This window comes from Narcine bancroftii, chromosome 4 (genome assembly GCF_036971445.1).
Source record: "Narcine bancroftii isolate sNarBan1 chromosome 4, sNarBan1.hap1, whole genome shotgun sequence".
NCBI lineage: Eukaryota > Metazoa > Chordata > Chondrichthyes > Torpediniformes > Narcinidae > Narcine > Narcine bancroftii.
The window spans coordinates 122,501,995-122,528,236 of NC_091472.1; positions in this window are offsets into that span (position 1 = coordinate 122,501,995).

Consider the following 26,242-nt stretch of genomic DNA (forward strand, 5'->3'; position numbering starts at 1 on the left):
GGTTATACGAACATTGATGGAGTTGTGGAGAGAGAGGAACGTTGTCAAATGATACAACAGGACCAAAGATGTATGGGCAAAGAAATGGCAGATGGAGTCAAGACAAGTGTGGGGTGTTGCACTTTGAGAGGTTAAATGGATACTCAGAAGAACTGATATATGGAGGGATCATAGGGTATATATTCATAGCTCCTAGAAAGTGGCAACACAAGTGGTTCTGGTTGTAAAGAAGATGAATGGCACACTTAACTTCATCAGTCAGGGCACTGAGTATAAAAGTTGGAAAGTCATGGTGCAGCTGAATACATTTAGGGCAGGTCACATTTGAAGTATTGACTGCAGCTCTGGTCGCTGCATTAAAGAAGGAGGTGACAACTTTGGAGAAAGTGCAGAGGAGATTCACCAGGATACTGCCTGGATGAGAGAGTATCAGCTATAAGAAAAAGTTCAACAAACTTGAATTGTTTCTTCTGGGGCAATGGAGGCTAAGAGGTGAATTTACAAGTATTATAGGTAAGGAAGACAATCAGAAACTTTTTCCTGGAGTGGAAATATCAAGTTTATTTAATATATGTTATTATACTTAATAAAATATAATTAATATAAAAATAGATTTAAGGTGAGGAGGAAAGTTTAAAGGAGATTTAGGAGGCAAGTTTATTTACTACATAGAGTGGTAGATGGCTGGAACACGTAGACAGGAGAGGTGATGAAAGCAGATACGATGACAACATTTAAGAGGCATTTAGACAGACACATGGACAGAGGGAGATGGGGCGTGCAGACAGACAAGTGGACAGAGGGAGATGGGGACATGTAGACAGACACATGGACAGAAGGAGATGGGGACATGTAAACAGACAGATGGACAGAGGGGGATGGGGACATGTAGACAGACACATGGACAGAGGGGGTTAGGGACATGTAGACAGACACATGGACAGAGGGGAAATGGGGAAATGTAGACAGACACATGGACAGAGGGAGATGGGGGCATGCAGACAGACACATAGACAGAGGGAGATGGGGGTCTGTAGACAGACACATGGACAGAGGGGGATGGGGACATGTAAACAGAGAGATGGACAGAGGGGGGTGGGAACATGTAAACAGACACACGGACAGAGGGAGATGGGGACATGTAGTCAGACACATGGACAGAGAGATGGAAGCATTTAGATCAGCCATTCCCAACCTTTTTATTGTCTATGGCCCCCATAGGCCTCTGCACAAAGTTTATGGGCCTCCTTCCCTTTGAAGCAGTCATGTTTAGTTGGTTTCTTCCATACTTCTCCCCCATCAACAACATAAAAAACATTTTTAAAATTTTGTGATTTCAGTCGGTGGCCCCCACTTAAATGTGCTATGGCCCCCAGGGGGAATCCATATGGCCCCCATTGTGAATGGCTGATTTGGAACGCATGCAGATAGGTTAACATTGAATTCATGGTCAGCACAGACATTGTGGGCCATAGAGTCTTCCCCTTGCTTTTCTGTTCTACGTTTTTTGTTCTATGCCTTCTGACAGCTGCTCCCTCTCACTTTTGTTGTAGTCATCCATGTTGTTCTCTCACATCCTTCAGGTCAATAGATTTGTCACCTTAGCATTTACCTCACTTTACCTTACCATATGTGATTCCCAACTCACCAATGTGGTCGACTCTAAAGTGTTTCTGAATTCAAAGATAAATAAGGTTGGAAACTACAAGTTAAATTTAAATTTAACTTTAGACATTCAGCACGGTAGCAGGCCATTTCAGCTCAGGAGTCCGTGCCGCCCAATTTACACCTCATTAACCTACACCCGCGGTACGTTTTTTGAATGGTGGGGGGAAACCGGAGCCCCCTGGAAAAAACCCACACAGACATGGGGAGAACGTACAAACTCTTTACAGACAGCGTTGGATTTGAACCCCGGTCCGGACCCAATCAATGATGCTGTAAAAGTGTTGCACTAACCGCTATGCCAAATGTACACCCCTAAGTGGCATTGACAAACTGTGAGTGAATAATTTTTAAATATCTTGGCATTGTCCCTTGTATAACACACTTAACTACTCACAAAAACAATATTCAATTCAGGAATTTCTTCAAACTGGTTTCATTCTTAGCTGTCATGACTGAAGCTGCCACTACTACTTCAACTGGGAATCTTATTAGTTTTAAATGAAATGTTATTGATGTTTTAGCATACAAGAGATATACATGCAGATTAGTGCATAATCATCCCTCTGAAGCACTAATAGACAAAAAGTCCTTTACAAATCGATAGACTGCAAACAATATTTATTATACCAGCTGCTCACCAACTATCTTATCTCAGCTCATTTGCACAAATCAGACACTTGCCGATCTCTTTGTAAATAAGAGCAGGATTGAATATTGTTTCCTATTTCCTTGTCAAGGCAGAGGATGCATCAGAAGATAGAATAACTTTGGTGTTTTTCAAAAGCTGATATACACGTTGTAGTAACTATTACCTGTTACAAACAACTGGATGATCAGCTAAGTGACAGACGTGCTGGAGAAACTCAGCAGGTCACACAGTATCCACAACAAGGAAAGAATAACCAAGATTTTTAAAAAAGAATTAATGTGGGGGGAGAGGAAGTAGGGGAGGGGAGGAGAGGAGGGAGGGTGTGCAGAACAGGCTAATAGGTAAGAGGTCAAACATGCATATAGGAGGAGGGGTAGAAGAGAAAAATGCTGAGGTGATGGGGAGAGTAGCTGTCTGAGTGTAGAGGGAAGGGAAGGGGATGGGAAGCTGGAGGTAAGAGAGACTCAGGGAAAAGAGAGACTCAGGAGCAGGGGTGAGCATAAATTGGAGAAGTCAATGTTAATGTCATCTGGTTGGAGAGTATCCAGGTGGAATATGAGGTTTTGTTCCTCCAATTTATGGGCTTAACTGTTTCACTTCATGCAGTATAATTCTGAGTTGTTCCTTTCCAGTGGGTGGTTCATTAAGAATAACCTTTTTACTGCTCATTTCAATAATGTGTAAAATCACATGGTTCTCATGAGGACTAGATGGCAGATTCTCTGTCTTCTAAGGAATGAAGCAGAAATTAGTGAAGCTCCTGATGTAAATCAGAATTTGCAAGGACTGCGCTGGAATTCCCTGCAACTTAAAGATCAACATCAAGGATGCAAACCTGAGAGAAACATAGTAGGATTATTTGGAATAAACTGTTACAATTTAGGAGCAAATCAATCAAAAGATGGAGGACCTCAGTAGGTCAAGCAGCATTCATGGAGGGCTCTCTCTCTATCAACATCTGCAGTAGCTGTGTTTTTCTCTAATTTACTGACAAAAATAGGAGGCATTTGGATGGGTTGGTAATCCCCATGAAACAGGATCCTATCTTTAATGTAAGGAATGAAGTGGATCAACCAAAAAAGAAGTGCTGAACTAGTCAACATCATACTGAAGCCTGCAAGTGCTGTGACGGTAGTAAATGCTGGAGGAACTCAGCCGATCTCACAAGGTATCAGCAAAAAAGAGGTGGGCCTCTGAATAGACTGGAGAGAGAAAGGGGGAAGAATGAGAGGGGGGAGGAGTTCAGACCAATAGACAAAAGGTGTTAATTCGATATAGTAAGAGGAAACTCTCCTACTGTTGTTCTACATTAGCTGATGTGAAACCATCACATGATCTAGAATTGTACAAGACCAGTGCCAAAATGACACAATTCTATTAGTTCTAATGGATCATTGCTGTTGATTCTTCAGTGCATTGTTCGAAAAGATCAATAACACATTTTATATGCATCAGCTGTCAATCCCTTGTCCTCCCCAATATCTGTTCTGTGTTGACATTACCTGCCCCCTCAGGAATACACAGGCTGGTGTGTTGTTATTAAGTGGGCATTGAAGGATATCTAAACCATGTTATGGTGCGATTACCTCCACATCTTCAGTTTAAGACAAGAGATGCAGATAAAAATAGAACGATTATTAAGCAGCAATAAATCATTCAAATCTTCTCCATGACTCTTCTAACCTTAGCATCATTTTCCTGGAGGGACCTCTTAAGTGCCATAGAACACTGAACATTACAGCACAGAAACAGGCCCTTTGGCCCTTCCGGTCTGTTCCAAACTATTATTCTGCCTCCTCCCCCTGACCTGTGCCCAGTCCATCGCCCTCCATGCCCCTCCCATCCATGTACCCGTCCAATTTTTTCTTAAATATTAAATTTAAGCCCACATTCACCACTTCAGCTGGCAGTTCATTCCACATTCCCATTACTTTCTGTGTGAAGAAGTTTCCCCTAACGTTCCCCCTAAACTTTTTCCCTTTGACACTTAACCCATGTCCTCTGGTTTGTATCTCAACTAATCTCAGTGGGAAAAGTCTATTTGCATTTACTTTGGCTATACCGCTCATGTTTTTGAATACTGTACCGCTATCAAATCTCCCCTCATTCTTCCTGTAGTTCAGTTTCTCAAGTCCCGGCAATATCCTAGTAAATTTTCTCTGTACTCTTACAATCTTATTGTTATCTTTCCTGTAATTTTTAACCAAGACTGCACACAATGCTCCAAATTTGGCCTCACCAGTATCTTATACAAATTTACCATAATATCCCAACTCCAATACTCAATACTTTGATTTATGAAGTCAATGTGCCTAAAGCTCTCTTTACCACTCCTTTTTATCCAAAAGTCTATTCTGCTTCTGATCACCACTAACTACTCCCCTCATGTCAAACAGTCATGAGTTCTTCATCCACAGTAAGCATCATCTCATGCGCTGAGTTATGGGACATTAACCTTTGGGCATCAATGATAAATGACTGTGAAGATTGGAGGGGTTTTTTCTTCAAGTAGCAGATTTTTATGAATCTGCTCACAAGCAACCAATAATTCCATAGAAAAGCCACAATGGCAGGAGATGACAGCTTCAAACACAATGACGATCTTATTCAAATGCTGCTTTCTTGAGTATTCCACCACGTTCTCTCCTAAAGTCACATGGAGAGCATAAGAAGTGGTACCTGAAGAAAACAACTTCTAACATCAAGGACCCTCACTACCAAGGCCATGCCTTTTTCTCACTACTCCAATCAGGAAAGAGGAACACACACTTGACCTTAGAAAAACAGGTTCTTTCTATCCACTATAAGACTGGACAATGAACCAATGCAGAGGATCTCACTTCTACGTTTTGCAAGAGTTTTTTTTAAAATCTTGTATTTACGGAATTGTAATTTATAATAATTTTGCACCTTGCTCTCCATAATTACTGCTGCTGCAAAGAAACAGATTTCATAAATATCTTGTATCAATATCACTACCTACATACGTTATCACTGTTAAAGTCAAATTTTAATTGTCTGAGAAGATGAGCAAATGTAGGAAGTCACTATCTTGGAGGATCTTTCCTGGAATCAACACACCAATGGCATCATGAAGAAAGCCTCTACTTCCACAGGGGTATGCGGAGGAGCTAGTGGAGTTGTTCAAGTGAACCGGTACGGACTTGAAGGGCCGACATGGACTGTTTCCGTGCTGTAAACGGTTATATGGTTATATGGACAACCTCAGGTGACACTGCTGCTGTTGTTCAACTATTTCAAACAAATGTCTATTCTGTAGACAAGGGTTAGAGTGAGTTCAAATTGGTGAACAGGAAAGTGGGTGTCCTGTTTGAAGAGACACTCAGAATTGACAGCCATTGACGTAACAAGCTTTTATTCATTCACTCTCAGTACGAGAAACAGAAGAATCTGAACAAAAATCAAAATATAGTAAAAGCTTTGGTATCCAGAATTCAAGCAAGATCAGAATCAGAATCAGAATTTATTGTCATGAACAAGTCACGAAATTTGTTGATTTGCATATAAACCACCTTACAACAATAAATAAAAAGTAGTGCATATAAAGCCAAAGTCAGACAGTGTCTTTGGTTCATTGATTATTCAGGAATCTGATGGCAGTCGGGAAGAAGCTGTCCTTGTGCCGCTGAGTGCTCATCTCTAGGCTCCTGTACCTTTTTCCCTGATTTAGCAGAATGAAGAGGGCATGGTCTAGGAGGTGGGGGGTCTTTGAGGACAAAGGCTGCTTTTTTAAAGACACAGACTCTTGTAGATGTCCTCGATGGAGTGAAGTGTGGTGCCTGTGATGTCGCAGGCCAAGTTTACAACCCTCTGGAGTTTATTCTTGTTCTGAGAATTGGTGCCTTTGGGGATGTAGGCTTTAACCTGGCTGTGCAGCAAAAGCTGCAGAGGTGCTAGAGTGCCCATTTTTTCCCTCAGCTTAGTCAACGAAGCTGTGGGGTCCTCTTGATACTTGGCAGTGCTTAAGAACCTCCCCAGTATTACCAACGGTGTGCCATTGTAAAGCGCGTCGAAAGAACCAAAGACTTGTTGATCCAAACCAAGGCTTTTATTAACTAAAAGACTGGAGCATGTAGGTCGACCAGTCCAGAATGACCTGGTCTGGCTAGGAGCAATCCTTTAAGACCTGCCAGTAGGCGTGGATATGCTCTCAGCCAATCATAGTCATCCTACACTACAATCTGTACATATACACATTGGTGATAGAATCTGTACTATCACATTCACCCCTTCCATGAGAACTGACCCCGGGGTGGATGGAGGACTGTAAAAAAAAAAGAAAAAAAAAGGCCCCATTGAAGGTTAGGGGCTGTACCGGTCAGGGGGCCTGACCATCCGGCGTGACCGCCGTGGTGCCGGGATTGGGGTCACTGGAGTCGTATCGCCGGCAGGCTCATTGGGTGCGGCCACTGCTTCGCTCAATTCCCCAACGGCATTGTCGACAGTCTGTCCTGAGCTGGTGGGGTAGTGCTGGTCCTTCTGTTCAAGCACATGACCTGGGGGAGAAGGAATAGGGGGAGGTTGGGTTGAAGGCACTGCTGGGCCTGATCCAGCTTGGGCTAGGTCCCTTACCGAGACTGTGTTCTCCCGCCCATCTGGGTACTCAGTGTAGGCATAATGCGGGTTCGCATGGAGCAGAGTCACTCGGTCAACCAAGGGGTTGTTCTTTGAGTACCAGACGTGGCGTTTTAGGAGGACCGACCCGGGAACCGTGAGCCATGCCGGTATGGTTATTCCCAATTCAGATTTCCTCGGGAAAGAGAACATCCTTTCATGGGGGGTCGAAATAGTCGCAGTGCATAGGAGGGAGCGGATGGAGTGTAGGGCACTAGTGAGCACGTCCTGCCAGCGAGAGGTGGGGAGACCTTTGGACCGGAGGGCAAGTGTAACCGCTTTCCAGACGGCATTCTCTCTTTTGACTTGCCCATTACCGCATGAGTTATAGCTGGAGCAATCCTTTAAGACCAGCCAGTAGGCAGTAGGCTCACAAGAAGTCTGCTCCCAGGAGCAGATGCGCCACAGCCACAATCGTGAATGTCCATGTGAACTGGTTGCTGCCGAAGTAGAGGGGCACAGTGCAGGTGCCGATAGTTCATATGGTGGTGCTGTTCACTGCCCAAAGTGCTAGACCCAGTTTGCTGTCCAGATGTCACAGGGCGAAGCAGGTGGGTGGGGGGGCGGTGAGGGAACTGACACTTATCTTGGTACTGGTGTCAACAAGGGAGGACCTTCCTGACAAACAGTCCCACATGTGGAGGAGGCTGTCACGTTGGCCAAATGTTGCAGCCATTCATGACAGTTGGCCATGTCGATTCCCTGAAGTGCACAGGGTGGGCGTCTTTGACTGGTCCCCACACCCCATTGTTGGTGATAGTAGCAATACTGTAGTTTTTTTTTGGGGGGGGGGCGGCTGTCCTTGCCTCTCTGTTTGCTGGGGCCTTATTACTGGCTGTGTGGGGGGCCTAGCGACCTGCTCCACTGAGGCGCCATTTTCTTTCTTTGCTCTTCAGAGCACGTCCGCCCGGGCTGTGACTTTCCTGGGGTTACTGACGTCCTTGTCAGCAAGCAAGAGTCAGTTATCCTCGGGCAGCTGCTCCAGGAAAATCTGCTCGAGGAGCAGGCAAGGCCTGTGTCCCTCAGCAAGGACAAGTATCACATTCATGAGGGCGGATGGGGCCTGTCCCCCAAACCGTCCATATGCATAATTGGGTGGTGTGCTTATGCCGTGAGAGCCCGAAAGTGCGGGTTAATAGCTCCTTGAGGACATTGTATTTTCCTTGCTCTGGAGGCTGCCACAGGAAGTCAACAACTCTTGCTGCCATCTCCTGAATGAGCGAGCTCACCACATGGTAGTAGCAGGTGTCATCTGCAGTGATCTGTTGAAGGTGGAACTGGGCCTCAACCTGTTCGAACCAGATGTGTAGATGCAATGCCCAGAATGCTGGCAGCTTCATCAAAACCGTGTGAAGAGCTGCTTGATCCATCATCTTCAGGTCCAACTGCCGGGGTCACTAATGTAGTGTGCACGCTACTGTGAAGTGTGCAAAGAAGGCATACACATGAGGAGTTGAAGTTGAAGACTGATTTACTGTACTGGCAGCTCTGCTTATATTCTCTGCCTGCTATTGACGATAGGAGTGATGTCACAACAGCGCCAATCTCCAATTGGGTGGCATTCCCGCCATTGTTCATTGTTCCCCGCTGTGCAGGTGGTCACCTGGGATGAAGGTCATTGGCTCCCACAGGGTCTGCACGGTTGCTGCGTTCGTTGGCCATTTTGTGTATTAGGCTGCGTCCTAGTTAGCAGGCTGCTACAAGTCTTTAAATGAGGCCCTGATTGAGTTTCTGATGGTGGAAGGGTAGCAGCTGTCCTGAACCTGGTGGTGCAAGTCTTGTGGCACCTATACCTCTTTCCTGATGGTAGCAGTGAGAATAAAGCAGGTCCTGGCTGGTGTGTGGTGCAGTGTTCCCTGTAGGTGTTCTTGATAGTGAGGAGGGCTTTGCTTGTGATGTTCTTAGCTGTGTCCACTAACTTTTTCAGGGTTTTACACTCAGGGGGTATTGGTATCCAAATACCAGACTGTGTTGCAGCAGGTCAGCACAGTTTCCATCAGAGATCTGTAGAAAATTGCTAGGGTTTCTGATATCATATCAAACCTCCGCAAACTCCTGAGGGAGTAGAGGTGCTGACGTGCTTTCTTCATGATGCCATTGGTGTGTTGGGTCCAGCAAAGATCTCTGAGATAGTGATTCCCAAGAACTTACTCACCATTTCCACCTCTGATCTTCCAATGATCACTGGTTTGTATACCACTGGCTTTCCCTTCCTGAAATCAACAATCTGCTCCTTAGTTTTGGTGACATTGAGCACGAGGTTGTTGTTGGTGCACCATTCAGCCAAGTTTTCAATCTCCATCCTGTATGCTGACTCACCCCCTGCATGGTATCATCGGCAAATTTGTAGATGGTGTTGTTGTCATACTGAGCTACACATTCGTAGGTGTAAAGTGAGTTGAGCAGGGGCTAAGAACACAGCCCTGTGGTGCCATGGTATTGATGGAGATTGTGGAGAAGTTCTTAATCTTCATTGATTATGGTCTGGAGGTGAGGGAATCCATGATCCAATTACTCAGTGGGGTCTTGGAGTTCGGTGATCAGTTTTGAGGGGATGATGGTCTTAAATGCCGAACTGCAGTCAATAAAGTGCATCCTGATGAATGCATCTTTGCTGTCCAGGTGTTCCAGGGCTTTGTGTAGAGCCAGTAAGATGACATCTGTCATAGACCTGTTGCTACGATAGGCAAACTGGAATGTATCCATATCATTGCTCAGACAGGAGCTGAGATGCTTCAACACCAGCCTTTCAAAACACTTCATCACTGTTGATGTAAGTGGTACTAGTCATTAAAGCAAGTTACTACGTTTTTCTTGGGCACCAGTAGGATTGACGCCTGTTTGAAACAGGTTGGTACCACGCCCTGCTGGAGTGAGATATTGAAGATATCCGTGAATACCTTGGTAATTTGGTCAGCACAGATTTTTAATTCTCAGCCAGGTATAGGTTCTCCGTCCAGGCTGGATGCTTTCCTCGGATTCACTCTCTTAAAGAGATCACACAGGTCATCCTCAGGTACAGACAAGATGGGATCATAAAGGGATGCAGAAGGGCAGTTCTTCACTGTAACTGGCATCAAATTGGGCATAGAAGTTACTGAGTTCCTCTGGGAGCGAAACTTTTCCATCTGCTACTTCACCGGATTTGGATTAGGCACTGCCACAGCTGTCAGGTTGTTTCCATTTTTATCCGGAATCTCCACTTCACCAGGGAGATAGCTTTTTTCAGGTCATACCTGTTCCTGCTGTATTGATCTGGACCTCCAGAATTAAATGCCTGTGATCTGGATTTAATTGTTCATCCAGGGCATCTGGTTGGGGAAAACACTGAACAATTTGGTGGAGATACACTCATCCACAGCTGTTTTGATAAAGTCCGTGACAGCCCTGGTGTAATCGTTCAAAACAAAGCGACCATGGAAAAGTAGTATCAGGGCAACTCAAATCCATAGTGCTGGCCGACTGTTGTTGGACACTGACATGAGAGGTTATCAGATGATAGGTACAAATGACAATCAGAGGCAAAACATTTTTAGGTCAATTGACTTAACACAATGTCAGCATCATTATGTGATCAAACATGCAAAATTAAATCAAAGTTAATTTGATATTTCACCAACTTCCTACATGATACAGCAAATCTGAAATTTTTGAAAATATTTGTTGTCCAGTGTAAATCATGACAGATGATTGACAGTTCAGCAAATGTGAGCATGTACAGGGGGCCAGGTAGCTGCTCCTCACCTTGCTCTGTCCTGAGCATAAGACTGAGACAGAACACTTGAACTCTAAAAAGACTATCTCTTCAAAAATTAATTTTATTCACAATAAAACAATGTACAAAGGAAAACTATGCCAAGTCATTATTGCATCCTTGATGTCATGTTACATTACTGTACATTATTACATTCCTCCTCTAAGTTATTACATAGCACTGTTGTCTCTGCTGTGGACACTTGTAGTTTCTCTCCCCTCCATTGTTTGAAGAATTTCTCCTCAATGTCCAGTAGCAGAAGGACTCTGGACTGTGATCCTTCCCACAAAGCCCTCTCATTGGCTGTGCAAGCCTCAGTGCATCCCTCAGCACATAAAATGTCTTACAGTTCTGTTGTCTGACCTATTCATCTCTTGATTCCCACTTTTGATGGATGTTCTTAGCCACCTTTCTATTGTTCCTTGATCTCTAATTCCAGATTACATAAGTGTGTGATGGTTTGGACTTTGAGTCTCTCAAGGAGCTGATTAAATCAACGCAGACTTTTGTCTCATCTCTTTCAACATGGTGGATTATGCCTCCTGCCATCCCAGAATGTCTCATGGCCATTTTATATTTGCATGTCCCAATGTCAAACAAACATTTATGTGCATAGCGAGCCAATTGTTATCTGAAGAAATATGGTGGTTAGTTTCCATACAGGTAAGCATGAAAGTGGGGAGGGGAATGTCTGTCCTTGGCTTTCTCCATGACTAAGATGAGAACCCAATGTAAACAATTAGAATGATGCCTCCTTGTTTTCAGACACACGATCTTTCCGCAGATTGATCAGCATCTGCGGACAGTATGAATCAGCATTGGGTGCCAGGGTAAACTGGAACAAGATCAAGGCAATGTTCTTCGGTAACTGGACTGACTGGTCCACCATCTGCTTCACAGTCATTTCTGATTAACTGAAGGTGCTGGGGATATGGTTTGGAGGGGCTGAGGCATGCAAGAAGAATTAGACAGAATGGATCACAAAGGTCCACCAGAAAATGGTTCTGTGGACGCAGCAGTCCCTCGCAATAACAAAGAAGAACCTGGTTATCAGATGTAAGGTGCTCCCAGTATTGCTGCACATAGCACAGAGGTGGACCATTCCCCGCACCTCCACTTTGGTGGACACAAGAGTTGATTTCCTGTTCATATGGGCATCCAAGATGGAAAGGGTCCGAAGGGTCACCATGTACAAGTCGCTAAACATTGTGGGCAGGGGCATATGCAGAATGGCTCTCCTGTGTGGCTGCATCAGGTTGTGCATGGAAGCAAAGTACGAGGACACCAAGTGCCGCTAGGTGTTGAGGTTCCACCTGGCCCAGGCGTTGCTAAGAATGTGCCTGGCCCCATTGCTGCACAATGTCCCAATCAGTTGAACTTTGCCATATCACCTATCTTTCATGAAAAAGTTCTTCCAGACCAACGCCTTTGACCACAAGGCCATCAGGCAGTAGTCAGCACAAAATATCTAGCGGTCACTAGGGCTCACAGACAAGTACTAGGACTTGGCCTGACTGGTGGTGAGAGGAGCCCTCCCAGTCAGATCCTTCCTGTACGAGCAGAACATCATCCACCACACACATTGTCCTTGTGATGACTGTGGTGGAGTGGAGACAGTTGCCCACCTCTTTGCTGAATCCAGATTTGCTAAGAGTGTGGAGAAAGATGCAAGTATCCCTGTCACAGTTCATCCCTGGCTGCAGCCTGACAGAGGACTCTCTGATCTACAGGCTGTTCCTGGGGATGCTCTCAGAGTCAGATATCCAGAACTGCTGGAAGGCTGTCAACATTGAAATAGGCACTTCGGTCTTCCAAAAACCTGTTGGTCTTTCAGCTTATGGAGATGTCGGTGTGAGAATGGTGTTGACTGGCACATTCCAGGCAACAGGAGTAAATGCTGAGGTACATACTGAGGCTTAGGGTAGCTAACATGAGGGTGCTGTGGAGAAGGATCACAGTCTAGAGTCCTCCCATTACCAGGCATTGAGGGAAGTCCCTCAAACAACAGAGCGAGAGTAACGACCAAGTGCCACAGAGGTGGTAATAGCCTAAATAGAATCGAATGTAACAGAGAGAGGAGGAGCCAGGACTCAGAGACCAGGCTTTATGTAAATAACTTTTCAAAAAAGAGCAGAGGACCATTTAAACATTAAGCAGAATGATGATTGGTGGGAGAGAGTGCTACACATACAGGGCAGTAACAAATAAAAAGAGGGGAAGCTCAAGCGGAGCAGCCAGTGTGTGAATGGCGCAGTATAGGATTGCGACTTTTGAAGCTTTGCCTTCAGCGAGGAGACACAGGTGAGGAACAAATAAGGCTTTTGCAGTGGTTATATAAAAGTCACCAAATTACAGCTAATAAATAAAGTGGGCATGCAGGATCAGGTGATGTGTTGTAGCTGTATGATGTGGGAGCATATGTATCCTGTTGTGGTTCATGATGACTACATCTGCAGCAAGTGTTGGTTGCTCAAAGGATTCAGGCTCAAAATTGATAACCTGGAATCTGAGCCTCAAACACTGCAACACATCAGGGAGGGAAAGAGGTACCTGGACACAGAAGGCAGTCACACCCATTAGAATAATTGCCTCAAATTCGGCCTGTGGTCAGGGACAAATGTGCTAGCGAGGCTGGTATTTGGATCCAAGAGACATTGCTGGAGGAGCCTCAGCCCTTGATCTAATCTCAAAAGTCTGAGATTTCTGCTCCTTGTGTGGATAAGAGTGGTGACTGTAGGATGACAACCTGACCATGGCATCATGGTTTAGGAAGCTATTCAAGAGGGGGGGATTAACAAAAAATGTAGTGGTAATTGGGAATAGTATAGTTTGGAGAATAGACAAAGTTCTCTGTCGCAGGGATAGAGCATATCGAAAGCTCTGTAGACTGCCTGGTCGCAGGGATAGAGCGAACTGAAGACTGTGTTTCCTGCCTGGTGCCCGGGTAAGGGACATCTTATCTGAACTGCAGATGAATTTCCATTAAGTTTATCATACAAGCTGCACTGAGAGGGGAACGATCCAGTTGTCGTGGTCCCTGTCAGTACCAATGATGTAGATAAAACCAGGAAAGAAGTTCTGCTAAGGAATTTGACGAGCTTTGGACCAAATTGGAAAAAAAGCAACAAGGTGGCAATATCTGGATTACTGCAAATTGACACAGGAACCAGAAGATTAGAGAGTTAAATGAGTAGCTTAAGGCTTGGTGTAGGAGGTGGGTTCCAATTCATGGGAAATTAGCACCAGAATTGGGGAAGGAAGGATCTATTCAAAGGGGACGAGCTCCTTCTGAAACATGATGGGATCTGGATGCTGGCAGATCTCATAGCTAGGACTGTGGTGAGGACTTTACACTAAATATTAGGGGCTGGGTTCAATGGATTGGAGAGAGATGGATGATGTAAAAGAGAAGTGTGTGGTTAAAGTAAAAGTTTAAAAAGTGGAAGGTAAGAGTAGAGGGGATAAAAGTCAAATGCAAAAGAGACAGATGACCAGATTTTAAAAGCACCAATGAGTATAAGAGCACTTTATCTGAATGCCCATAGAATTTGAAAGAAGATCAGTGAACTTGAGGCACAAATCAGTACAGGTACACAGGGTATGAGTTAGTGGCCATTACAGAAACATTGTTGCAGGGTGCAGAGGATTGGGAATTAAATATCCAAGAATATCAGCTAATAATGAAGGACAGGCAGAAATGTAAGGGAGGCAGAGTTGCACTCTTAGGGACAGTCGAGGCTGTGGGGCATGCTGACTGCCTGACCCTCTTTCGAGGTTATGTATGGACCCGTGCAGTGTTGGAGCGGGAGCACATGGTGTTTGAGGGGACAGTGGCTGAATCCCAGGAACGGTGGGCTACGAGTGTGGTTGATGATAAAAATAGTGTTTTAATTTGATGTGAAGTACTGTGCAATAGAGACACAATAGTGATTACTGCTTCTTGTGGGTTTTTTTGCCACATAATAGTGGTTTTTAGTTGTAGTTCTGTGTGTGTTTTGTTTCTTGTATTGTTGTTGTCTTAAATAAAGTTTTTATGTTAAAAAAAAAGTAGTGCTCTTAGTTAAGGATCAGGGCAGTAGTGAGAGATGATATAAAATCTGAGGAGAAAAATGTTGAGTCCATTCGATTAAAGGTTAGGAATATTAAAGGCAAAAAAATCACGATTGGGAGTTAACTATAGTAACATTGCAGTGGCATAAGCAATAAACTAAGAGATAACAGAGGCATGTAAGGATGGAACAGCAGTTATTGTGGGGGTTTTAACATGCACATAGACTGGGTGAATCATGGTGGTCGAGGCAACCTTAAGGGGTACTTCATAGAATGCATACTTTATGGCTTTCTTGAACAGCAAGTTACTGAACCTACAAGGGAACATGCGATCTTGGATCTGGTCCAAGAGACAGGCAAAATCAGTAATCCTGTAATTAGGGATCCTCTTGGAAAGAGTGATCACAGTGTGATCGAGTTTATCATACAAATGGAAGGTACAATAGCTCAGTCTAAACAAGTGTGTGGTGCTTAAATGAGGGAAATTACAAAGCGATGAGGGAGGAGTTGGTTAGGGCAAACTGGGAATGCAGGCTACATGGAGGCATGGTGCTCAATGGAAGTATATTCCAGTTAAAAGCAAGGACAGTAGAGGTGGGAGCAGCCAGCCAGTCTTGGATAATTAAGGAAATCAAAGGCGGCATCAAACTAAAAGCTCATGCATACAAAGTTGCCAAGAGCAGTGGGAAACTAAAAGATTGGGAAAACTTTAAGAAGCAATAAAGAATCATGAAATGAGCGATAGAGGGAAGGTACATTATGAGAAAGGATTGGCACAAAATATAAAAATAGACAGTGAAAGTTTTTATAATTATATCAAGTGCAAAAGGGTGGCTAAAGTGAAGGTTGGTCCCTTGGAAGATGAGAAAGGGGAATTGATATTGGATGATGAGGAAATGGCTGAGGCTTTGAAGAACTATTTTGTGTTGGTCTTCATGATGGAGGACATGCCAAACATGACAAAGACACATGTTATGGATGGGATAAGAAGTGAGGACATGGATAAAATAGTTATCACTAAAGAAATCCTACTCAAAAAACTTTAGGGCCTAAAGAAAGATAGGTTGTCTGGTCCTGATGGAATGCATCCCAGGGTTTGGAAAGAAATGGCAGAAGTTTTAATCTAGGCTTTGGTGTTAATTTACTAAAATTCTCTAGACTCTGGAAAGATCCCAGTGGATTGGAAGATGGCGAATGTCGTGCCACTATTCAAAAAAGGATGAAGGCAAAAGGCAGGGAACTATAAGCCAATTAGTTTAACATCTGTAGTTAGGACAATGCTTGAAGCTATCATTAAAGAAGAAATAGCAAGGCATCTGGAGCTAAATAAATCCATCAGGCAGACACAGCATGGATTTAGAAAAGGCAGGTCCTCTTTGACAAATTTACTGGAGTTCTTTGAGTTTATAATGAATGCAATAGATAAAGGAGAGCAGGGGGATGTGGTTTACCTGGATTTCCAGAAGGTGTTCGATAAGTTGCTGCATAAAAGACAGGAATATATGGATATGAAAGTAAAGGTGGAAACAGACACTGAACGGTTTTTCCTTTGTAAATAATTTGTTGTGAATAATGTCTATTTTTGCTTTAAAAAAACTGATAACCCTTACCTCCTGCATTCCCATTCTCTCTCCTGATCCATCTCTCACCCCCTTTCACATACCCCCCCCCCTCAGGCCCCCCCATCATCCACTTTTGTCCCTCTTCCCCTCCTGGGTCTAACCACTTACACCAATACAATTCAACCACCAGTCCACTCTCACACCTCTCCATCTCCCTTACCCATTGGGTTCCAGCACCAATAGCCTTTGTATTCCAGTTGTCTGCATCTTCACCCCCTCCCTCTCTCACCTGTCTCCATCTACCCATCACCCTTCATCCCTCTGTGGTCCACAAATCACCTACTGCCCCTACCTCACCATACCCCTCTCCTCTCTGCCCTCTCAACACTCTGTCCAGAGGAGGGAACTCAACCAGAAACGTTGAGATCCCCACAAATGCTGTTTGGCCCACTGAGTTCCTCCAGCAGTTTGTTCTTTACTCCACATTAAAGCATCTGGAGAAGCTTGTGTCTCCTTCCTCCTGAGCATATTGTTTTATTCCCTGGAAACTGTGACCACATAAAAAAGCCTGTCAGTTTGTTAAGGGCATTAAAATCATCCAGGCTTGTAGATAACAATGATAGATAGAGTATGAGTGGAAACAGGCCAACTACCTGAACATCTGGGAGAAGACACTGTCGTCAGTATTACAGTGCCATCTAATTCAATGCCCACAGTGCTCATTCCAAGACTTGACAAGTTTCCTTTGTAGTGGTGACAAGAATCAAGCAGGATACCTGAGCTGAAGCCAAGCCAGGTATTAACAAAAAGGCTTAACAAAACGTTTTGCAACTTTTTAAGGCTTTTCTTGAGATCTAGGGCAAGTTCCCAACAGTCCACTGTATCTATGCATGCATATGACAGAACACACTTTTGCACTTTTGGTAAACTATGAAGATTTATTATGTATTATTTATCATTAAATTTTTCTCTTTTTATATGTTTTAGTCTTTTTCTTCATGGTGTTTTATTTATATTTAATTTGTGCTAGTGTTTTAGGTAACTGGGAAGCTGCATCAAGTAAGCACCTATATATGTGACAATCTTCTTTGGCTTGGCTTCGCGGACGAAGATTTATGGAGGGGGTAAAAAGTCCACGTCAGCTGCAGGCTCGTTTGTGGCTGACAAGTCCGATGCGGGACAGGCAGACACGATTGCAGCAGTTGCAAGGGAAAATTGGTTGGTTGGGGTTGGGTGTTGGGTTTTTCCTCCTTTGCCTTTTGTCAGTGAGGTGGGCTCTGCGGTCTTCTTCAAAGGAGGTTGCTGCCCGCCAAACTGTGAGGCGCCAAGATGCACGGTTTGAGGCGTTATCAGCCCACTGGCGGTGGTCAATGTGGCAGGCACCAAGAGATTTCTTTAGGCAGTCCTTGTACCTTTTCTTTGGTGCACCTCTGTCACGGTGGCCAGTGGAGAGCTCGCCATATAACACGATCTTGGGAAGGCGATGGTCCTCCATTCTGGAGACATGACCCACCCAGCGCAGCTGGATCTTCAGCAGCGTGGACTCGATGCTGTCGACCTCTGCCATCTCGAGTACTTCGACGTTAGGGATGAAAGCGCTCCAATGGATGTTGAGGATGGAGCGGAGTCAACGCTGGTGGAAGCGTTCTAGGAGCCGTAGGTGGTGCCGGTAGAGGACCCATGATTCGGAGCCGAACAGGAGTGTGGGTATGACAACGGCTCTGTATACGCTTATCTTTGTGAGGTTTTTCAGTTGGTTGTTTTTCCAGACTCTTTTGTGTAGTCTTCCAAAGGCGCTATTTGCCTTGGCGAGTCTGTTGTCTATCTCATTGTCGATCCTTGCATCTGATGAAATGGTGCAGCCGAGATAGGTAAACTACTCTTTGCAGATGATGCCGCTTTAGTTGCCCATTCAGAGCCAGCTCTTCAGCGCTTGACGTCCTGCTTTGCGGAAACTGCCAAAATGTTTGGCCTGGAAGTCGGCCTGAAGAAAACTGAGGTCCTCCATCAGCCATCTCCCCACCATGACTACCAGCCCCCCCACATCTCCATCGGGCACACAAAACTCATGTGACAATAAACCCTCATCTGTTCAGTCATTCTTTCACCCCAGTTTATATGCAGTCCTGCAGTCTCTGGAAACATGGAGATGGGCCTTATAACAGAGTAAGTTCACTGCTTGCTTTCAGTTATCCATGTCATGCCACATGAGCACTTCTAGCTGACAGTTTTCACATTGCTTCAAATGCATCCGACCTATTATCTCAGCAAGACTCTTCTCAGAATTCCCTACTTTCAACAACTTCACCAAAAACAGATTCCTCACAGCCCTTAGCTACAACTGTTGAGGCTGAGACAGAATTATCTCATTATGTCTGTGCATCTAATCTAAAGCAATTTACTGCACAAGCAGTGATGGAGCTGGAATGGGATTGTGTGAATAAGGTGTCTATTATTTAGAATTGCAAGCTCACTCAAAGAAAGACTTGTATCTTTCACAAAATCAAGACTTCCAAACTCTTTGCTTTCTCCAAATAACAAGTTGTAGAGGCTGTTTTAATCTCTCAAAAATTCACATCGACCAGACAATGAGATAATGACATGAATTCATCTGAGAAAGATGATGAGACTGGGGTTTATTTTCTTTGGTTCCTTTGTGGTTCAGCAGGTAGCCCATTGACTTGGATTCAATCCTGACTTTGTACGCTCTCCATGCCGAGTTTACACATTCACCTTGATTTCCTCTGGATGGTCCAGTTTCCTCCCACTTGCCAAAGGTGCAGAAGTTCATGGGGTTAATTGGCTGCTGTGAATTTCTCTTGGTGTGTCGGGAGTGATAGACTCTGGGAGGGGGGGGGGGGTGGGGTGGGAAGGCTGGTGGGTATGTGAGAAGATGTAAATGGAAGGTGTTAATGAACACAGGAATAAGGTTAATTGAACACAGGAATCTTAGACTATGACCATAAATCCCTAAGGGTGACATTGGATAAGGTACATGAGATGGTTGTCTTTATTGACCATGCCATCAGCTATAAGAGCTTGAATGTCATGTTGCAAATTTATAAAGCAGTAATTATAAGCGTTGCATGCAGTTCTGATCACCAGATCATAGGAAAAATGGAGAGGGAAGAGGGGAGATTCAGCAGGACCTGGCCTGGATTGGAGCATCAATATATTAGATTGGATAAGTCAAGTTTGTTTTTACCTGGAATGGAGGATGCTGAGTGCCCAGTACAAGAAGGTAAACACTCAAGGTAAGGGCTAGATTTAGAGGGGCTCTGAGATGGATTTTTTAATGCAATGTTGTTGGGGGCTGGAATGATCTGACTGAGGAGGTGAGAGAAAGGGTGGAAACTCTCACAATATTTAAGAAGCATTGAATTGAAAAAAATCACAGGAAGCTACAAATATAATGCAGATAAAATGCATTAGTGCTAATGGGAATAACTGGTGGTATGAATGCGGTTGTTTTGTGACAGCATCACAGTGCAAACATTTATATAAACCACCACAAAATGAATACAAATAGTGCAAGAAAAAGTCAATAAGGCAGTTGAAAGGCAGTGTCTATGGTTCATTGATCAGGAATCTGAAGGCAGAGGGTAAGAAACTGTCCTTGTGCCACTGAGGGCATGTCTTCTGGCTCCTGTACCTTTTTCCCGATGGTAGCTGTGTGAAGAGGGCTTTGCCTGGGTGGTGGGGGTCCTTGAGGATAGATGCTGCTTATTTAAGACACCACCTCTTGTAGATGTCCTCAATGGAGTGAAGTCTGATACCCGTGGTGTCGCTGGCCAATTTAACCACCCTCTGGAGTTTCTTCTTGTCCTGAGCACTGGCACCTCTGGACCAGACAGTGTTGCCACCAGCCAGAATGCTCTTTGCGGTACACCTGTAGAAGTTTTCAAGAATCTTTGGTGACGTGCTGAATCTCCTCAAACTCCCTTCAACGTATAGCTGCTGGTGAGTATTCTTCATGATTGCATCAATATTGAGGCACCACAACAAATTCTCAGAGATCCTGACACCCAGGGAATTTGAAGTTCTTGATAAGGACTGGTTCATATTCTCCTGACTTCCAAATGAGATCGATGTAGGATTAATGAGTGCTTATTGATCAGGGTAGTTGTGGTGGGCCCCTTCTAAGCTGTGTGACTCTTTGACGACTTACAGTGCAATAATTCCATGCTGATGTATACTGGGATTCTGTTGCATGGGTGCTGTCAGATCTCCTGCATCTTAGTGGAATAATTCTTTATGTGGACTTACACTATATTGAAGTGAACAGATTTTTTATTGCACGTGTATCAAGATTCAGTAAAAGACTTTGTATTGCATGCTATCCAGGCAAGTCAACTCATACAGCAGTTAGTGCAATAATTACAAATAAATAAAATAGACAATTGTATAGGGAGTTGTGTTACAATAAGTCAAATAGTGCAGGATTTAGAGAAAAGTTCTAAAATATGGAGCACCATGTAGAGGACAGTGCAAGGACATTATTCTTTCTCCACATCCACTTGAGAGTTTGATAAAAGCAGGAAAGAAACTGTTCTTGTATTTTGACCTGGCGCAGATAGAACCAGCATCCCTGGATAATTCCCTTCCCCCACCCCCACCCCCTCCCAATAAATGCATAAAGCTAAAGCTAATTTTGCCGCCTTAACAGGTCATTCAACGCAGAGCAGAGCAGGAACTGCCGGTGGGGATCTCTGACATTGAGGTGCAGGGGACCACCATGTCTGGAGGTTCTCCCATACATCATACATCTGGCTGCCCTGGAAATATTTGCTGATCCATCATTGTCCCCAACAGCACTGTAGGAATACCTTATCTAGAAGGAGTGCAGAGGTTAATGAAGCCAATCTAACACCATCTTCTCAAGGACATGAAATGACTTATTATGCAGACTTGTGAAGGTGGTATTGGACTGCCTTCATTAACCTCTGCACTCCTTCCAGAATCTATAAAATGCACTGAGCCACCTTGGTAAACAAGCATTTATAAAATGCTCTTGTCTTGTATGTATCAGTCATTGATCCATTCTAAAAAGTAAGACGCATGACTGCTTTAAAAATAGCCCATACAGAGTTTTAGGAAGAGCTCATTCAGAGTGTAATGCAAGCAATTTAAATCCCTAGTGTAATGTTAATAGTCCTGATAATGTTACCTTGGGTCAATTGATCATTTCTTTAAGATGAGTTTGCAAAGGAGGATCTCATTTGAACCCTGTCCAAGGGAAAAGTGTCAAATTCAAATTGAGTTAGCATCTTATCACTGATATAAAAGTGCAATTTGCATCTCCAGTCCAACAGATGGATTCAAATAAATACAAACAAGAAAGACTGCAGACATTGTGGTAGTAGTACAAACACTAAAGTTTTGGAAAAACTCAGTAGGTCCTGCAGAATCCATAGGAGGCAAAAAAAAAAGATATATAACCAACGTTTCAGGATCTTGATGAAGGGTTCAGGCTCGAATTGTTGGCTATCTATCTTTGCCCACTATGGATGCTGTGGGACCTGTTTAGTTTCTCCAGCACTTTAATGGTATTTGATTTAAATAGATAATCTACTTTATTATTCAGAGGGTATTAGGTATGCAGTAAGGAATGCTCTCAATCTGAGGCGCCTGCAAGCTCACACCAAGACACAAGAGAAACTTGTCCGTGAACTACTCTTTGCAGACGATGCCGCTTTAGTTGCCCATTCAGAGCCAGCTCTTCAGCGCTTGACGTCCTGCTTTGCGGAAACTGCCAAAATGTTTGGCCTGGAAGTCAGCCTGAAGAAAACTGAGGTCCTCCATCAGCCAGCTCCCCACCATGATTACCAGCCCCCCCACATCTCCATCGGGCACACAAAACTCAGAACGGTCAACCAGTTTACCTATCTCGGCTGCACCATTTCATCAGATGCAAGGATCGACAATGAGATAGACAACAGACTCGCCAAGGCAAATAGCGCCTTTGGAAGACTACACAAAAGAGTCTGGAAAAACAACCAACTGAAAAACCTCACAAAGATAAGCGTATACAGAGCCGTTGTCATACCCACACTCCTGTTCGGCTCCGAATCATGGGTCCTCTACCGGCACCACCTACGGCTCCTAGAACGCTTCCACCAGCGTTGTCTCCGCTCCATCCTCAACATCCATTGGAGCGCTTACATCCCTAACGTCGAAGTACTCGAGATGGCAGAGGTCGACAGCATCGAGTCCACGCTGCTGAAGATCCAGCTGCGCTGGATGGGTCACGTCTCCAGAATGGAGGACCATCGCCTTCCCAAGATCGTGTTATATGGCGAGCTCTCCACTGGCCACCGTGACAGAGGTGCACCAAAGAAAAGGTACAAGGACTGCCTAAAGAAATCTCTTGGTGCCTGCCACATTGACCACCACCAGTGGGCTGATATCGCCTCAAACCGTGCATCTTGGCGCCTCACAGTTTGGCGGGCAGCAACCTCCTTTGAAGAAGACCGCAGAGCCTACCTCACTGACAAAAGGCAAAGGAGGAAAAACCCAACACCCAACCCCAACCAACCAATTTTCCCCTGCAACCGCTGCAATCGTGTCTGCCTGTCCCGCATCGGACTTGTCAGCCACAAACGAGCCTGCAGCTGACGTGGACTTTTTACCCCCTCCATAAATCTTCGTCCGCGAAGCCAAGCCAAAGAAAGAAGGAATGCTCTCCAATTTAATTATCTGAAGATTGGCAATAGATCCTTAGTATATCAATCAAACAAAATTATTAGGATAGATCATTTTTATTGTAAAAAAAAATGAGGGAAATACTCAGCAGGTCAAATGACATCTGTGGAGAGAGGAACAGTGGCAATGTTTCTGGTCATCAGAACTTAATGAGGAAAGAGGATCTTAATCAGAACAATGGGTCTTTGATCTGAAATGCCAATTCTGTTTCTCTACAGATATTGCCTGACCTGCTGATGTTTCCAGCCTTTTCTAATTTTGTTTCAGGCTACTGGCACCTGCAGGATATAATTTATCTTACCCTAGACTATACTGCATTACCAGGTCAGTCTCCACTGCAGTCTTCTACCACCACCCCCCCCTCCCCACCCCATCCCAATTGTAAATGCCTCACCTCTCCCTGCATAACTAGTTAGCTGCACTCACAAAAAGGCTTAGACAGTCAATGAGGCCCCACACCCAGACTTACAAGCTGACACTGAAATTGAGCATTTTTGCTAACATCTTTAATAATTACAAATATTCAGCAACAATCAGGAATTAATCATATTTTTTAAATAGCTCTTTAAAAAGATGAAATAGTCACATAAACAAGTATATTTAAATGGAAAGTAAAATCTAGACATACACCATGATAACAGCCCACAAGCCTCACCTAATACATAAATTAGCCTACAATTCCTGTACATTTTTGAAGGGTGGGAGGAAACCGGAACTCCCAGAGGAATCCCACGCACCATGGGAAGAACATACAAACTCTTTACAGTCAGCACTGGATTTGAACTGGATTGCTTGCACTGTAATAGCGTGGCTACATGAACTGTGTCTCCCAGACCCTAACCGTGCTACCCAAATCTACTTTCTGTTCTTCCAACAGCCTTTTCTTCCCATCGGTTTCAATGTGGCAGTTGCTTTTTTCTCAGGTTTAATGTTGCAGATGCAACAGGAAGAATTTCCAAACTGAAAGCTGGAAAATCTGCACATGTATCAGTAAGGAGATGAAGGATTGAAAAACAAGCGGCTGGAAGAACTCAACAGGTCAACCAGCATCTGTGGGAGGAATGGTGCAGTTGATGTTTTGGATCAAAACTCTGCATCAGTGACTGAGGATCAGATTCAGCATTTCTGCAATCCCTAGTCCTGGATCCCTATCCTGACAAACAAATCATGTCTTTATCAGAATCTGACTTGTAAATATTTAAATATTCCCAAATCATCTATTTCATTTTTTTTTGTTGCTGTTTCAGGAGCTACTAATCAGAGATTTGATTGGGAATGTAAAGTGGGGACTCAATTGGAATTAGCATATCATTTTCATTAGACTGGCCCGATTTCAAATTCACATTATCAAAAACTATGATTGTGAAATGTTGATGCCAAGGTGAGTAAGACTTTACAGGATCATTGTTTGGGTGTATTTATTTCTGGGGCTTCTTGAGTGGAAACAGGAGGGGTGCTGATGATTCTTCTTTGGCTTGTATTCATGGACGAAGATTTATGGAGGGGTAATGTCCACATCAATTGCAGGCTCATTTGTGGCTGACAAGTCCGATGCGGGACAGGCAGACACGGCCGCAGCGGTTGCAAGGGAAAATTGGTGGGTTGGGGTTGGGTGTTGGGTTTTTCCTCCTTTGTCTTTTGTCAGTGAGGTGGGCTCTGCGGTCTTCTTCAAAGGAGGTTGCTGCCCGCCGAACTGTGAGGCGCCAAGATGCACGGTTTGAGGCGAGATCAGCCCACTGGCGGTGGTCAATGTGGCAGGCACCAAGAGCTTTCTTTAGGCAGTCCTTGTACCTCTTCTTTGGTGCACCTCTGTCACGGTGGCCAGTGGAGAGCTCGCCATATAACACGATCTTGGGGAGGCGAAGGTCCTCCATTCTGGAGACGTGACCTACCCAGCGCAGTTGGATCTTCAGCAGCATGGATTCGATGCTGTCAGCCTCTGCCATCTCGAGTACTTCGATGTTGGAGATGAAGCCAACCAGGAAAGACTTGGAAGAGGAATCAAAATCCACTCAGAAGAATAAAATTTGAGGGAGAAATGGAGAGATGATGGGGTTCAGAGTATTGGGTGCTAGGGCATCAATATTGGGGAGTGAAGATGAATAAGAGCTTAGAATTAGTTCTAAATGATTTATCGAAGTCTGATGTTCACCCTCTTGTATATCTCTCCTTTTAGTCTTATCCCCAACTCATCAGCAGGTCCTTCCCTGACACTGGTTTGTTCAAAAAAATAGGCTAGATCATTAAGCATTTCTAGAACAGATCTGGTAATTGAACCAGCTCATTCCTTGCCCCACAGAAGCTGCCTAACTTGCAGTGCATTTCATTGGTATTTTTATTTGATATTGTCCAATGTATTGATCAGCAAAATGTCCAAATAACTTCATCACTACCCTATCCAATGGAAAAAATGAACTTCGACAGGATGTGGAAGCTATCGAGAGGGTGCAGAGGAAATTTTGCCAAGATGTTGCCTGGATTGGAGAAAGTGTCTTATGAGGCATTTCTCTTTGAAGCGAAGAAGGATGAGAGGTGACTGAATAGAGGTTTTCAAGATTATGAGAGCCATGGATAGGGTAGACAGCCAGCACCGATTTTCCCAGGACAACAGTAGCAAATACCAGAAGACATCTGTTTAAGGTGAGAGGGGGAAAGTTCAGGGGAGACCTCAGGGTAAGTTTTTTTTTATACAGAAAGTAGTGGATGTCTGGAATGTGTTACCAGAAGTGGTGGTGGAAGGTGGTGCAATGGGGGCAGTTAGAAGACTCTTGGATGCAAGAAAAATAGAGGTTTATGGTGTGAGGTAGGGAAGGTTTAGATTGTTGAGTAAGTTTGAAAATATAGGTCAGCATAACATTGTGGGCCAAAGGGCTTGTACAATGTTATAATGTTCTATGCTCTCTGACACAGTGCCTTTGTGCCCTTAATGGGAAACAAACAATGTTTTTAAAGTGAACACAATAGCATAAAACACCATTACATTCATAGAAACAAGCATAAGGATAGAATGAGTTTAGAAGGATATGGAACAAATGCAGGCAAATGGGATAAGCACAAATTGTTAACCTGAACAAATTAGGCCAAAAGGCCTGCTCCATGATATTACATCCATTACATTGTACATTTGGGGGGTGGGGGGGGGGGGCCAGTGAAGAAGAAACATGGGCATTACCTGCAAGTCAATCATGTACACACATGTTCAACTCATCAGATTAAATGTAC